The sequence below is a fragment of the Liolophura sinensis genome, chromosome 10 (assembly GCF_032854445.1).
Source record: "Liolophura sinensis isolate JHLJ2023 chromosome 10, CUHK_Ljap_v2, whole genome shotgun sequence".
In the NCBI taxonomy this organism is placed as follows: domain Eukaryota; kingdom Metazoa; phylum Mollusca; class Polyplacophora; order Chitonida; family Chitonidae; genus Liolophura; species Liolophura sinensis.
In genome coordinates, this window is record NC_088304.1 from 3994170 (window position 1) to 4009741 (window position 15572).

Sequence of the window (15572 nt, forward strand, 5' to 3'; positions counted from 1 at the left end):
TTATGACCTCACTTAATACTACTCAAATAACTAAATAACTAACTAACTAAATAAAACAATAAATTACATCCACCTTTGTTCAGCGACGTGTTTTCAGTGATCTGTGTTGTTTCCAGGATTGCTTTTAGCTCCGTGTTAACAAGACCCCACGGTTTATTTCCTTCTCAGTAACTATGTGATGATTATACGCCCATGTTACTCCAGAGCTGCGTCACAAAAAAGTTTAATAACTAATATATTATCATTTTATCTAAACATCTGGTGGTGGTTAGATATTTGAATTCCTTACATTCATATTTTATTTCATCATTACACCATGTAAAGTTGTATGGAGGATTCGCCTGGCCCGTTTAATTACGTCGTTAAAATAAATCTCTGTGCAAATTAAACTTTACTGGCCTACTTCCTCCAAGTTATAGGGTATATTTAATAAAACGCCACGCTATTTGCACACATGCATACACATGGATTGGGGGGGGGGGGGGAGGTAGGGAAGGGCCTCCGTGGACAAGGTGCTTAACATGCCAACGCGGCGCAATGACCCATGAGTCTCTCATCAATGAGGTCGATCTGAGTTCAAGTCCAGCTCATGCTGGATTTCTCTCCGGTGGTACAAAGGATGGCCTTCCAACAACTTGCAGATGGCCAAGGGTATCCTCCGGGCTCTCGCGGATCTATTCCGAGCCAAATGCTGCATGGTCGCCACCGCATAAGTGAATTATTCTTGAGTACGGCGTAAAACACTAATCAAATAAATAAATATACATGGATATGTGTATCCTCTGGAGAATTATGGCGCTATAACGCATTAAATTGATGGTTTATTTTTATTTCATTTACAAGTCATTACCTCTTGAAAAAAAAATGTGGTTAACTTTCCTTGTGATTGAGAAGCAAGCATGAACTTTTGGATGGGCGAGACCGAATTTTACCGAATACACTCGTCAACGGCACAGCGGCTTCTCTTATGAATAGCTAGCAAACCAGTTTGACCGAGTTGCTGTGGGCCTGTCGACCGTGGGACGGTGTAGATATAAAAAAAATGGGCTATTCATAGGGCATTGAATACAAAATGTAGCCGAGGTACACACAGCCAGCGAATATTTGCTTCAGGTATACAAGCTGGTGACGTTCCCTTTAATGATGCCGAATTTTCAAACTCGGTTTTCTTCCAATTTCTATAACGTTTGTGGAGAAGGGATAAAAATGATCAAATGTTATAAAAATAGTGGACTTGTTTCCTCAGGTGCGTGTATAACGGTGGTTGCCTCACCTGTTCTCATAAGCGTCACCTGGAGAAACAGCGTGCCAGCGTCACGGGGGAGTGCGCACGTGGAATTCAACAGCCATATGCAGTTAAGCAGAACTTGGGGCCTATATACAGGAGTGAAGGGGTAGATATGATACCACACATAGGGGCACAGATCCACAAGGTCGGTGCTGTGGGGATGACTCCTTAAATCCATATCACCACGGTGTGCGGACACATCACACGGACAACTTCCGATCGGGTCACTTGAAACCCCGCAATTTGGACTTACCTAAACCTTCTTTACTGATACATGATTTAACCTGGCCCAGTTTTTTTCTGCTACAGGTAAGCTTAGTTCTTTAAGCCTGACAGGTCTGCATATTTGATAAGTAACAGGTGAATCTGGATATCCTGGTCTGTTATCTCATTATTCAGTCGCGCGCATGCCGTTAATGTTCACGTCATGTTAAAAGCAATGTCTATACAGCGATGTTTACAGCGATGTTTAGAGCAATGATTACAAGTATATCTCGTCAGTGTCATGATGTTTTACGACATTATGTTTACAGCGTTGCGTTTCAAGCAAACTACTTCCAGCTATCTGTGCTCATGATGTAGTTTTTAAAACGACGTGTTAAAGAGCTCTGTTTACAACGTTGTGTGTTACTAGCGTCATTTTATACCTCCGATAAAGAGCCTTTCAAATCATTCTGTCAGTGGGTGGGTCGTTCGTCCAGATTTCTAATATTTCGCATAAGGTAACATCGATTTTTTGCTGGGTCTCGCAGCTATCGCTAATTTGTGCTTGTTTCCATCATCTTGTGTGCAAAAATCTCTTTTGCATGTTTCACCCACGAGTACAGTGTTGTGTTTAAATCACAAGTTGTTTTACGACAATAATTTGCATCGCTGTATTTAAAGTGTTCTTTTTTAAACAACACAATATTTTCAACGTTGTATTTAAAGCATCATTTTTACAACAGCATGCTTACAGCACTGAGTTTATAACAACTGGACCCATCAGCCCCAGAACAGGGTGTGATTAACCTCATTAACCCGACCGTGGGTATCTCCCACCCATAGACCAGTTCACAGTGACAAAAGTCAAAAAAAAACTGTTGAGCATACCTTACTTAACTCTAGTCAAATAAAACAATAAATTACATCCACCTTTGTTCAGCGACGTGTTTTCAGTGATCTGTGTTGTTTTCAGGATTACTTTTAGCTCCGTGTTAACAAGACCCCGCTGTGTATATCCTTCTCAGTAACCATGTGATGATTATACAAGCGTGCACCGCACACTTAAATTGCTTAATGTCACAAATACGCCTATAAATACAGAGATAATTGCTAATTATTTTCCCATAACATGTTAATATAATCTTGCCGTGCAGTATAATTCACATAGAACGTCTTAGTTGGTTGATTTATATGATTGTAACACAAGAGAAAAAAATGTTGTAAATGTATTGTTAAATTGCAAACAGGATTATACGACTTAGTTTAACCAGTGTAATAGCTTCACGTGGGTAAACTCCCTCGTACGATAACATCTGCATTCTTTTTACTGCTGTTTAACGCTGCCCTGAAGTCTTACACTGCGGCTGTCGGTTTCGTGGCTGAAGTCAAGCACTAACCCACAACTCTTCACCAATTACATACCAAGCCTTGTACAAGAATATATCGAAGGTGCAGTTGTATTTGCGAGATCCTGTGCGATGTGCGTAGATTTCAATCAACGTCACAAGTTAATACTACAAAACTAGCGTGTCAACGATATTCCATCAAACTCCTTTGCTTATAAGACGTGCGGCTTAGAGAGAAAAACCAGAGTAGCGACGACAGTTTGATAGCTGGCAAATGGTCACGCGTTACCGGTGAAATACAGACTCTCGTAAATTTACCTCAGTTACAGTATATGCTAACTGTTCATGTAACTGCATAAATAGTAGCAAATTACACTATATACTAGTACCTTGGTACACGATTTTGAGACTGATTTCATTTATTTAGCTAGAAAATTCCTTACGCCTTTCCATTATCATTGAAATTGTGGGCTGTGTCTTTTTGCATAAGTTAAACTATAAGTACATTTCTTACCGTATGTACTTTCAAAGTTCTTTAGTGCTGTGTTGAACGTTGTTCATGAGATTACTGATTGGCAACTGCCATGAAGGTTGACGGCCGGTATACCAATGTTTCGACGCCCAGAACATTACTTATAGTCACAGCTAAACTGTAAGCCAACGCATTAGCGAACAGATCTAGTGACGTCACCTATAACAAACAATTTCCCCCGAATAAACTGAAATTAATATTAGATCCATCAATTCAAAGTATGTTGTATAACTCAACTACGCCGTTAAGGCAGTAGCTCTAAACTATACGATCAGTTCAAGTGCTTTAACCAATCTGGACACTGTTGTGTCCCTAAATGTTTAATGATAATTCATTAGGAATAGAAGAGATAGGCAGCTTGATTGAGTCTCCATGCACACTGCCTGGAGTGAACCACCTCTCTCCGGCAAATAAATGAGTATAATTATTGCCAAAGGCTGGCGGAACGGATACACAGGCTGAACAAAAAAGTGCACATTTATCTTAAATGTTATAATGTAAGACATACGCAGCTTGCTCATAATGTAGCAATCTATAGGCATCTTTAGGTACATTGATGTATAAGCACAGGGGACTTTTTCATCACAATTATGGGCAAGGTTTTACTTCATTGTACAAATTTCTTACACACATTGTACGGCTTGGATTTTTTGCCACAGACACAGGTGAGCTCGCAATTCTTCAGGAAGCAGACTGTATTGGGTACAGATAACACTGCGGTATTCCGTGAAGACAACGATCAAGATGTAATATTATTACCTGTTCATTTATGCCCAGTATATATACGCATTTCTTTCACGTGGTTTGAATGTTCGCATGTTCGAACAGCGCACCTCGTACACATCACCCATACCAAAGGACCTGGTAGGGTAAGGCGGACAATCGGTCCCAGAGAGGTACGATAAGAAAGTGCAAATTTCAAAATCCCTGCACAACTGTGTATACTTCCAAATCAGAAGTATACAACTTGGGTGAGGCACCCATATGTTATATGACCACAAAAGAGATGGTTGTTTAGTAATAATCCAGCTAAACTGCACTCTCGATCAAAAACGTACATTTTCCTTCAAACGAGGCACTGTGTTTTTAATTTACAGTATGAAGATCAAGATTAACCAGAACCATATCTTTACTAAAACTTTCATGTATGTATTTCTACGTGCTGTCAAAGTTTGGTTTTGGGTAAGGTTTGTCTTCATATGTAAAACATAACTTTATAAAGTGATCAATTTTGTTATATTTTGGCAACTTTCCAATCCATATTTCTGCCATCAACTATCAGTCATACTTCATAGCACAGTGAACTAACCAAGTTAATGTGGAGAGCAGGTTGCACCTCAAGGAAGAGTTTGTACCTTTTTTGGTCTTGGTTCATTGGAAACAGACTTTTGTGTGAATAAAAATATATGAGTAGGTGTGGACTACCATGTTTCGATTTTATGACCTATACATCTCATCAGTGCCGTTTGGAGCTTTATAAGTCATGTTTACTGAAGTACAGGAATAGAAGAGTAAAACAGAACTGGAAAAATAAGTGGCCTTACGAGTGCGTCTGCAGTTGTCTCTCACAGCTAGATGCATAGTCAGTTTCGCTTGTTCAGGTGCAAAGCACTGGGGCCAGTTCTCCGCCTTACCATGGCAGGTCCATAGAGCTATTACAGATGTACAGTCTGTATACGTGTTTCAAACAGGTACATTTGCTCGATTCAGTCGTGAAGCCTATACCGTCACCTCAACGTTTGTATATAATACAGGTATGTTATGTGCACCAACCATAATTTTTACGTTGATTTATTCAATTATTTAATGGATATTTTACGCGCCATACTCAAACTTATTACACTTATACGACGGTGGTCAGCATTGCGGTGGGAGGAAACTAGGCACAGCCATCCACTGGTTACTGGCAGATCTTCCACTTGCGACAAAAGGGGAAGCCAGCATGCATGAGCTGGACTGAAACTCACTGCGACCGCATTGGTGAGAAGCTCCTGAGTTATTGTGCTGCGCAAGCAAGCATTTTTACGTGCATAGCTGACCACTTGTAAAGCACTACCCTGTACTTTACACTTATAATACATTTTGTCATTTGTATAGCATATATTTACATCTATTACTGACTATTTGTAAGGAATATACTTGTCTCTGACAATTGGCCATTTGTAGAGCATATGGCGCTGACAATGAAACCTTTTTGGATTTAAACATCACGTACAAGCAATAAGACTTCTACACAATGGAGCATATAATTTACATCGATTCTAAACGATTAACTTTTTGTGAAACACACATCGCATATTGTGACAACATTTACAGCCAACACGTATATTCGACACTGATATTTCATTATTTGTGAGTGCATTTCGAAGTCAACGCCATCATTTTGAAATGCACTGACTGCGTACTGATACGTGTTTAAAACTACTGCTGAGATTATAACCAGAGCAGCGACGACTGGAAGACAGCTGACAAATGATCACACGTAACCCGGTGAAATACGGCCTCATGTCAATTTACCTCAGTCAGGGTTTTATTCTAACTGCTCGTGTAAATACTTTTTGAACAGTTTACCAACTTATACACCCAGAGCAGCGACGGCAGTGTGATAGCTGGCGAATGGTCTCAAGTAACCAATGAAATACGGCTACAGCATAGAGAGTAAAACCAGAGCAGCGACGGCAGTGTGATAGCTGGCGAATGGTCACAAGTAACCGGTGAAATATGGCTACACCATAGAGAGTAAAACCAGAGCAGCGACGGCAGTGTGATAGCTGGCGAATGGTCACAAGTAACCAATGAAATAAGGCTACAGCATAGAGAGTAAAACCAGAGCAGGGACGGCAGTGTGGTAGCTGGCGAATGGTCACAAGTAACCGGTGAAATACGGCTACAGCATAGAGAGTAAAACCAGAGCAGCGACGGCAGTGTGATAGCTGGCGAATGGTCACAAGTAACCGGTGAAATACGGCTACAGCATAGAGAGTAAAACCAGAGCAGCGACGGCAGTGTGATAGCTGGCGAATGGTCACAAGTAACCGGTGAAATACGGCAACAGCATAGAGAGTAAAGCCAGAGCAGCAACGGCAGTGTGATAGCTGGCGAATGGTCACAAGTAACCGGTGAAATACGGCTACAGCATAGAGAGTAAAACCAGAGCAGCGACGTCAGTGTGATAGCTGGCGAAGGGTCTCCAGTAACCAGTGAAATACGGCTACAGCATAGAGAGTAAAACCAGAGCAGCGACGTCAGTGTGATAGCTGGCGAATGGTCATTATATGATGTTAATTATAATTTAATAGACGTCAATTGCCAAGAATTACTCAAATGTTGTGATTTCATCGCTTTTAATATGCAGTAAAATGAAAAAATGCGAAAGGGCTAAACCTCCAAGACTCATAATCCACCAACATGTCTCTTTAGTTGTAAGCATATTCCGCGCTAATACCTTTCAAATGCACATATTCCGCGCTAATACTTTTCAAATGCACATATTGCACGCTAATCCATCATTAAATGTAAGCATATTTCGCACGTCAGCAGAACACATTAATTTGATATCACATGCAAACTTTCAAAATTCCATTTGATAAATGCTTGTCAGTTATGCACACGTATAACACTGATCTTAACTCAGTTCAAAATGATTGTGTAGTTGATTTACATTTCACTGCTGACGTTTGAACCCACGCTAGTTTGAACAGACGTATGACTAATGCAATATAATTAAGACGTACTGCATGGAGAGAAAAAACCAGAGCAGCAACGACAGAGTGATAGCTGGGAAACAGTCACTCGTATCCGGTGAAATGAGGCCTCTTGTTAACTTACCTCAGTTAGGGCTTTATTCTAACTTTTCATATAAATGCATAAATTGTAGCAAATTACACCATGACTTAAGCAGAGTTACGAAAAAAAAAGCAGCGATATTAATTGCAATTTATTAGACGTCACTTGTTATACATTTATTAGACGCCAGTGTTCATACATTTCTGTGTATCGTAAGTATATATCGGCCACTGCCCATGGATATGAATGTCATTGTTTAATGTTTTACCTACATGTAGGGTTGAAATTCCTGCATCTATACCTCATACAACCTTTAGTCTGAATGCTCACTCTTTAACATGACTCTCCCACATTGACAACTGGAATGCTTAATACTTTGGATTTACAACGGAAATACAAAAAAAAAATATGTTTGCTGTAATGATGGAAAACTATAGCATGTAGACCAATACCAGAGCTGCGACGATGGTGTGATAGTTAACCAACGGTCAGACGTAACTGGTGAAGGCTAGCGACCATCAGCGTACCTCACGTCACAGTACGACCATATAACGATACTTCTCCAATTGCTTTGGTTAAATTCACTACATAATACATATTTTTGGGTCGTTCACCCGTTCAAACGGTCTGAACAGTATGTACAATAACCATGTTTATGCGCGCAAGTCTACATAACACGTGTACGCTGGTGTATTGTACAGTTAACCCTCCATGTGCTGCGGTTTTTGTTCCCGTGCAAACACAGGCTAGGCTGCCGACCGGAATATTTCTGGAATGTCTCACCCCTGCTCCGTAATCTCTCGTCTATAGCAGATATAGCGGAACTTTCTATCAGCTTGATCAAATTACGAATGAATTATGGGACTTGTATCTGTCTGAACATGTCTATTGTCAACATGACCCGTTGGCACGTCAGTACAATCGGATGCATACACGTGTGTAACTGTCTGACACACTTGCTCTCCGTGACGGTTTCATGATCAGATGGTTGCGAGTTAGAATCCTGTCAGTGTATTCGGTTTCATGGGTTGATTTTTTTCATCGTGTATGTATAAGTAAAACAAGAGTTTATTAGTTTTTACAATACGTACAATTCTCTTGTAAGTAAATCATAGACTTCATAAATGTGTCTATTTTCGCTTAATCCAGAGCTAGGGATGGTATATTCATCATGGTATATTAGATCGCCATGTTGGATATTTAACAGTTGAAATCAAAGTGCAGCTGAGATGCCGACATATAATTAGTACGATACACGATTTGGATATTGGTTTAGTTCATTCGCTTTGAACATTCCTTCCTTTTTTTCTATCATTGAAAACTATTGATTTTCTCTTTTGCATGAACTAATCCTTATTTCGTTCTTTCTAAACTTTCTTAATTCATCAGTGGTTTGTGTTGAACGTTGCTTTAGAAAATGACCTTGCGATTATTGACCGGTGCTTTAATGTTGGTTGACCGTTTGTACACAAATTTCTCTTTTGACGCACAGATTATTTCAACGCCAACCCTATCATCGTGGCTTAAACAGAATCAAGTAATAAATATTCGGTCGTTTGAGTTGCAACTTATTGATTTAGAATTCCTAAAAATGCTGTGTTGTCATCACATTTAACATACAACCACATAAAAACAATGCAAAGGGACCAGGCCTCGGGGATGCTTTTTCGACCAGTAGAATACAGTGCAATGAAGACTCAAGTTAAAACATAGAGAGAAAAACCAGAGCAGTGAAGTTTTTAATGACCCCTAATTATCCCCTCATCTCGTCCCACCAGACATAATAACTTCTACTTACTTTCAAAGTGTTCGAAACTCAACTTGATTATGCATTTATATAGAAATTTTTCCTGCTGACAATTGTTGTACATATACATATAGCAAAGCCTCGTAAAGCTGACACTTTATCTTATATATCAGTTTAATATGTTAAAAATCGAGTATATTTGTTTACCCAGTATTTTGACGTAAGATCAGCGTCCATCCACATCGGACCTATATTACTTGCACGACAGGTGAGGGCTGTTTAACTGATCATTAAATTTGGGATGGAGCTGCTAAGTTATGAATATTCATAAGCCAAATTCTAAACCGCAGCACGCCTTGTTCCTTTGAATATGTATAGTAATAGTTTTTGTACTGCGCTACTATAATTATTGCGTGAATCCATTCAATCTTTATTTCCGGTAAATCTAATATTAAAAATTCAGGCATGCAGATATATCTCGTTATGAATGTTTTAATTAAAGTAAGATGAAAAATATAAACTCATAATTTAAAACTGTACCGTTTTAAACCGCAGATAATTGAAATACGAATGAGGTAAGTATTTATATAAATGCGAAAGATAGTCTTTTGTAAAGAAATTTAATGTCATTTTCATTGCGTATGTGCATGTAGTATGGAGGTGTATGTACCGTAAGGCTTCGCGTGGCGCGAGTTAAAATTTGAGATTTGGTGCTGACTGATGGAAATCTAAGCCAAGCGTCTTTTCTGCGGTTTACTCTCGACCTAATATAAAAATGTGAGATTTCTGTATCTCATTGTTATATTAGTATTCGAAATGGAAAGTATTCAAGAAATGCGAGCATGAAATGTGGATGAAATTTCCACTTCCCTACATCATTGAAAGCTGACAAGTACATGCTTCTCTTTTACGTGTTACCAACTCTGGTGTTTCATGTTTTTTTGAAACTACGTCTTGTGAGTATCGATTTGGGACGCCCCTTCATGGTTTGTGAGTGATGTATGAAATGGCGGACTTTGACGCTTATAGATTCTCTTAATTTGATTAATTTTTCACTGGCTTTGCATTTCATCAGAAAATGACTCCCAAAATATTTTAACATTGTGCATGTCAATGTCAGATATGTATACTGTTTTTCCCATTACATGCAGAAGAACTAGTTTTTTTTCCATCACAAAATAAGCTTGGCAAAAACGGTTACTATGATGAGCACAAACCTGTTATGTGTCTTGGACGGTAAAATGGACGGTGAAATAAACTCACGTTAAGTCTGTACTCACGTTAAGTCTTTAATTGCAGGTTGCATGGTATCACCGCACAGCGTAGGATAGTTTTAAAAAACAAACATTTCAATAGGCGCATAGATGTATTATCAGATGGTATTTAAAAAGACTCGGTCGTATTTAAGTGATTAAAAATCTGACTGAAATGCTTTTCTTTATATTTTACATTCTCTGTTAATATCTTGAACACTATTTATGGTATTAACAGGTATAAAATGCTTTTTTTCTCCTCAAATTTTGTGATTCATCTCATGTATACATTGCCGTAAGCCTTTAAGATTTCTTTAATCCTAGCTGTTTTTAGGGTTGCCGGATTTAACGGTGAAGATTCCTTTCTTCAGTGAATAACATGGGAAATTGTGCCACTTTGTACGGAGAGTTAATACATTTCCTTAATGCTCGGGTTATTATTTCATCCATGCATAAAGAATAGATTTGTCATATTCTTATAAATTTTACTGGGTGTTTTGAATTATAATGTCTCCTAGATTAAGCTCGAGATTAAGCACATTATGTTCTTCCGTCACACAATACTTAATTTGTTTATTTTTTTCGTATTTGTTAATTAAACACAACATTCTTTTCCATGACAAAGCCGTACATTCCCCTCTACATTATATATTGCGACAGAATCCATACACAGACATTCGTGACAAAACACTGTAGAAGTTTTATCCTTTTTTCATAGGCAAAAGAACAACACATCTGTTGTGAATGATCCTGGAAAGACATTAACAATACTCCAGGCGTAAAATTTTATTTCAAGTAAGACACAATTTGAAAATAAATATACAGGACAAGACAGAAAGGAAATATCTTAAGTCGGGTTTACAAAACCTCAATAATTTACAAGAAGCCGGATTTCACTGGTTACGTCGCTATGCATCGAAATAGACATTCGTATGTCAGCCATAAACCATGATGAACGTTCAAGGTCTATAATCACAAGGTCAAATTCCATAATGACGTTGAACGCAAACTAACAAGAAAGTATATAAAGTACCAAAGTACAGAGCGAAATCATGCAGAGAGAGGCAGTCAACAGTTTTCAATGATGCTGGAAAGACGAAAGGTATGTTCTAGGCGAATGAGTGAAATCAGTGTTCAAATCGTGTTTCATGCTAGAATATAAGTTATCGATAATAAAATATGTAGCGCTTTGATTGCAATTGCTCATGTATCCAACGTGGCGATGAACGATGAAAACACAGCCCCCAAGCCCCTTAGGTGACCATTTGGCAACCACATTGTATGACATTGTCGTTGTTTCGCTGGTTATACTCTCCATATGATTGTAATACTTTATACTGCATATTTATATTGGTGAACTAAAGCATCCCCAAGGCATGGTCCCTTTGTATTCTTTTCATTGGAATGAGAACATAGTATTTGGAATATGAGGCCAGTGACGTCTAATAAGTTGCAGTTATCATCACTGCACAGTTCTGCTTAAGCCAGGGTGCTTGGAGGCGTGTAAGCGGCTGTTTTTAACAACTGTCAAACTGTCGTCGTCACTGCACTCATTTTACTCTCTTTTATATCACATAGCTGCAGAAACCGCGACCTGATCCTTTTGCATAGCTTTCATCTGATTGTTTGTTAAACGTCACATCTATTCCTTGACCAGTGACTTCTAATAAAGTGCTGTTAAAATCACTGCACTTACATCACCTAATATTGGTTATGCCATGCGGATATGAGCTGTGTGGGTTACTACTTTTTAAGTATTTACATACGGAATTTGATTTATTTTTATTTGATTGGTGTTTTACGCCGTACTCAAGACTTGAACTCATAGCGACCGCATTGGTGAGAGACTCCTGGGTCATTACGCTGCGCTAGCGCGCTAACCAACTGAGCCACGGAGGCCCCGGACTTATAATAAAACCATGCCTGAGGCGGGAATATGCCAACTGTCAGTGTCGATGCTCAGACCTGGTTTTACTTGATATGACGTAATCTTATTGTATGTTAATTGCTTTCATCTGTGCATCTCAAGTATGAGATAGCAGCAGAAATAGTTATGCCTATATACATTCCTAGGTATGAGTTTTGTTGAACAGCTGATGGCGCTTAGACATAAACTTAAATACCACAGGATGCTTATGGAGCTTAAACACCTGAAGAAGCTCACTGGAATTTGTGATGACTTTACGCCCTTACTTTTTTTAATTTGTTTCCAATATCATTCACAACGGGGGTGTTGTTCTGTATGACTGCTTCTCTCTTGTGTGTTACCGGCTTTATTTCCTATTTGTATAATTTCTTACATACCTTTGCCTTTGAGAGCTGGTGTTAAACGTTGTGTTGGAAATGGATCTTCCGATTATCGACTTGGAACGCCCTTTACGGACTAAGAATGGTATACGAATGTCGGACATGACGCTTATATTTAAATAGACTATCACTGATTGGCCCCTGTATATATAAACATTCCAGTATACAACATTTATATGTTTTTAAAACAAGTGGTTAACATTCACATCATTACACTGAGGGTCTCGCTGCAACAAAACCTTGAAATGAAGGCGAACGAGTGACAATTACACAGTAAGTGTGACGAGTGGCAGTCAAACCTATTTCAGCCTTTGCTTCCGGCGATCAAATTTGTACCAGACAGACGTATCCAATTACAATAAATGAATCCCGGATTTTCTTTTTCACGAATTCCTCTAAACGCTAGTGTGAGCTCTCGTTGGGCTAATTAGACTCTTTCAGACGTTTGTAAATTGTTTCACCTGTCAGTCGAACCGGTTTGTTGGAGGTAAACACTGTGTCATTGTGTCAAAAGTGACTGCCTGCGCAGCAAATTGTCAACATTCACATCATTACACTGAGGGTCTCGCTGCAACAAAACCTTGAAATGAAGGCGAACGAGTGACAATTAAACACATGTTCCTGAAATCAATTGCCGTGATACTTTACGTACACAATTCTCTTATTCTCTACTTGATGCCCACGTCTTGCAAAACAAAACAAAACAAATTGGTCTTTTCAACATTACAGGATACAAATAAATCCCTTTGTTCTGGACTATGATGTAACCTTGACGCCGTGATATGACCTTCCTGGAATTCCGTCAACAATTAGGACTTAATGCGTGGCTTGAAACCCATATTTTTTATGCATAGGCACGGTTTAATTTATGTTGAACAACATCGGACAAACCCTGTCAAAATGAGGTGGATGGCCAACTAGAGCCAATGCAGAGTTTTTAAATCGCCACGATATGGCTGAACTCCGGCCAGTTTGGTGTGAGACCACGACCATTCACCTTCAGACATTCAATAGAATCTCACCAAAGTCACGCTGTTGATCAACAATAAATTTGGGATCCGTTGAATTCTCCAAGGAGCATGATTTCCCTTCCGGCTGAATTTCCAACATGCCATTTAATAGTTTGTGAAGGATTTAAGGGTAAAAAATTTGTGAATGCACTCCAGTCAAATGCTATAGGGAAAGATTTTCATCACGCACCCATGACATTTGAAAGTGATCTGCTTTTTATATTAGGCGAAAGTTACGACAAAACTGGTTTAAATTGGACTCAAAGCTGGCACTTGTTTAAATTAAATTATTAATTCGAATTAAGTTTATTCCAAGTCAGCCTTCCCTTTAATGGTTTGGGTATTGACACAAGATTAAAATCATTAGAACTCTATGAAGTGAGTGGTATGCCTTAGATTTAAGATCAAGACGCACAAACTCGATCTTAACACCTACATGCAGTTAAACAATGACGGCAGAATGTAACAAAGTGGGTTAAACTCTGTTTTTTTTTATTCTAATAATCTCCGCAAGCAAGCGGTCATGACGTCTTCAGCAGTTATAACAGGAATTTCCCGTATATCAACATGCCCCACTGCATGTACGCGCCCGTCCAAACAAGTAATTCACAACACAGTAATGTAGAGCCTAATATTGTTTAATACGGGGTATATAACATACATGTGTGCGGCGTCTGGGCTTCTATGAGCCATCATGAGCCTGTCACCTTTACCCGCTTTTCTCGTTACACATGGATGAGTGGGCAGGTGCGTGAACCCGCTATACGGGAGGAAGTTACAATACTTGTAGCATACAATCTCAACAGATAGGATAGGCATGGTGTACAGAAGTATCAGTGTCCGGAAACTTCATGCTTGATCGTGTTTAAAATACACGACAAATATATAATGTAGAAGTACCGACTATACATGCTTGGGAGCAAGACGTCGGTTTTCAGTCATGATGAAAAAGAATTTGACGACATCCCTGGCTTGAAATGTAAATAAAACTGCAGACACTGAAAGTACTGCATAGAACGCGAATATCTGTCGAGGTTTTATTTCGAATGTTAATATAGGCACTACACAGTAGTTATGGAAGCGTTGATTCTGATTCAGTTATCTTACGTAGACAGGTGAAAGTTGATTGTACATTCTTATTATCTAAACAGTGTAAAGGTGTTGTGATTCTATGTTACATGTGATTACAACACCGCATTTTGAGTAACTCTACTCCAGTGACGTCTAATAAATTGCAATTAACATCACTGCGTTTTATTTTTACCTAATACTGCTTAAGTCATGTTGCTAGGGGGTGTGTAATGTGCTACTATTTATGCTTTTACATGAACAGTTAGAATAACACCCCAACTGAGGTAAATTAACAAGAGACCGTATTTCACCGATGACGTGTGACCATTTGCCAGCTATCTCACTTTCGTCGCTGCTCTGGTTTTCTCTCTATACTTTACGTCTTTATTACATTGATGATTTTTCAGCCGTATTATCTACACAGTGTGAAAGTGTTGATGCTTACATGACACATGAGGGCTACTGTATAAAAGTGTTCATACATAAACCGTCACATGTATACGATGTAAAAGTGTAAACAGAGTCACTTGGTGCTCACAATATAAACGTGTTGATAATTGCAGTATCATATCATGTACTTCATGTGAAACTGCTGATGCCCAAACCATCACACAGAAGTGGAATTAGATATAACTACGCTTCTGACATGTCTGAATAACGGATATCTTGAAATTTCAAGTCTTACTTACAAATATCAGAATGTCCTAAAACGACATTTTAAGTTGAATTTATTTTTAATTTAACCCTCTTCTCTTAGTTATAGCAGGTGTAGAAACTGAATTTTCAATTCCATTGCATGGTCATTCCGCCTATCCACTTAAGTTAATAGGTGGAATTCAGTTCCCCCAAGACAGCTGTGAAGCATATATGTTAAACTAAAGATCAGAGTAAAACTGACTGGTACATATCCAGCCTTCACTTTACAAAGGTGTGCCTTTCAGTAAGGCGCTACATTGAGTTTTGTTTGTCATCAGAATAGTTGACCCTGTCGAAGTGAAAAGCTCTGCAATGCCGGCTTTAGCTGACCC

At 38.9% G+C, this 15572-nt stretch overlaps 1 protein-coding gene across 1 annotated transcript in view; it reads left to right on the plus strand.

Annotated features, from left to right (window-relative positions):
* Nucleotides 1-1464: 1464 nt before the first annotated feature.
* LOC135476206 (metabotropic glutamate receptor-like protein E) overlaps nt 1465-15572 on the plus strand; it is a 32915-nt gene continuing 18807 nt past the window's right edge. The window contains exon 1 of the mRNA XM_064756153.1: nt 1465-1597. The gene's annotated coding sequence lies outside the window, so the exon portion shown is untranslated. The remainder of the gene's footprint in view (nt 1598-15572) is intronic.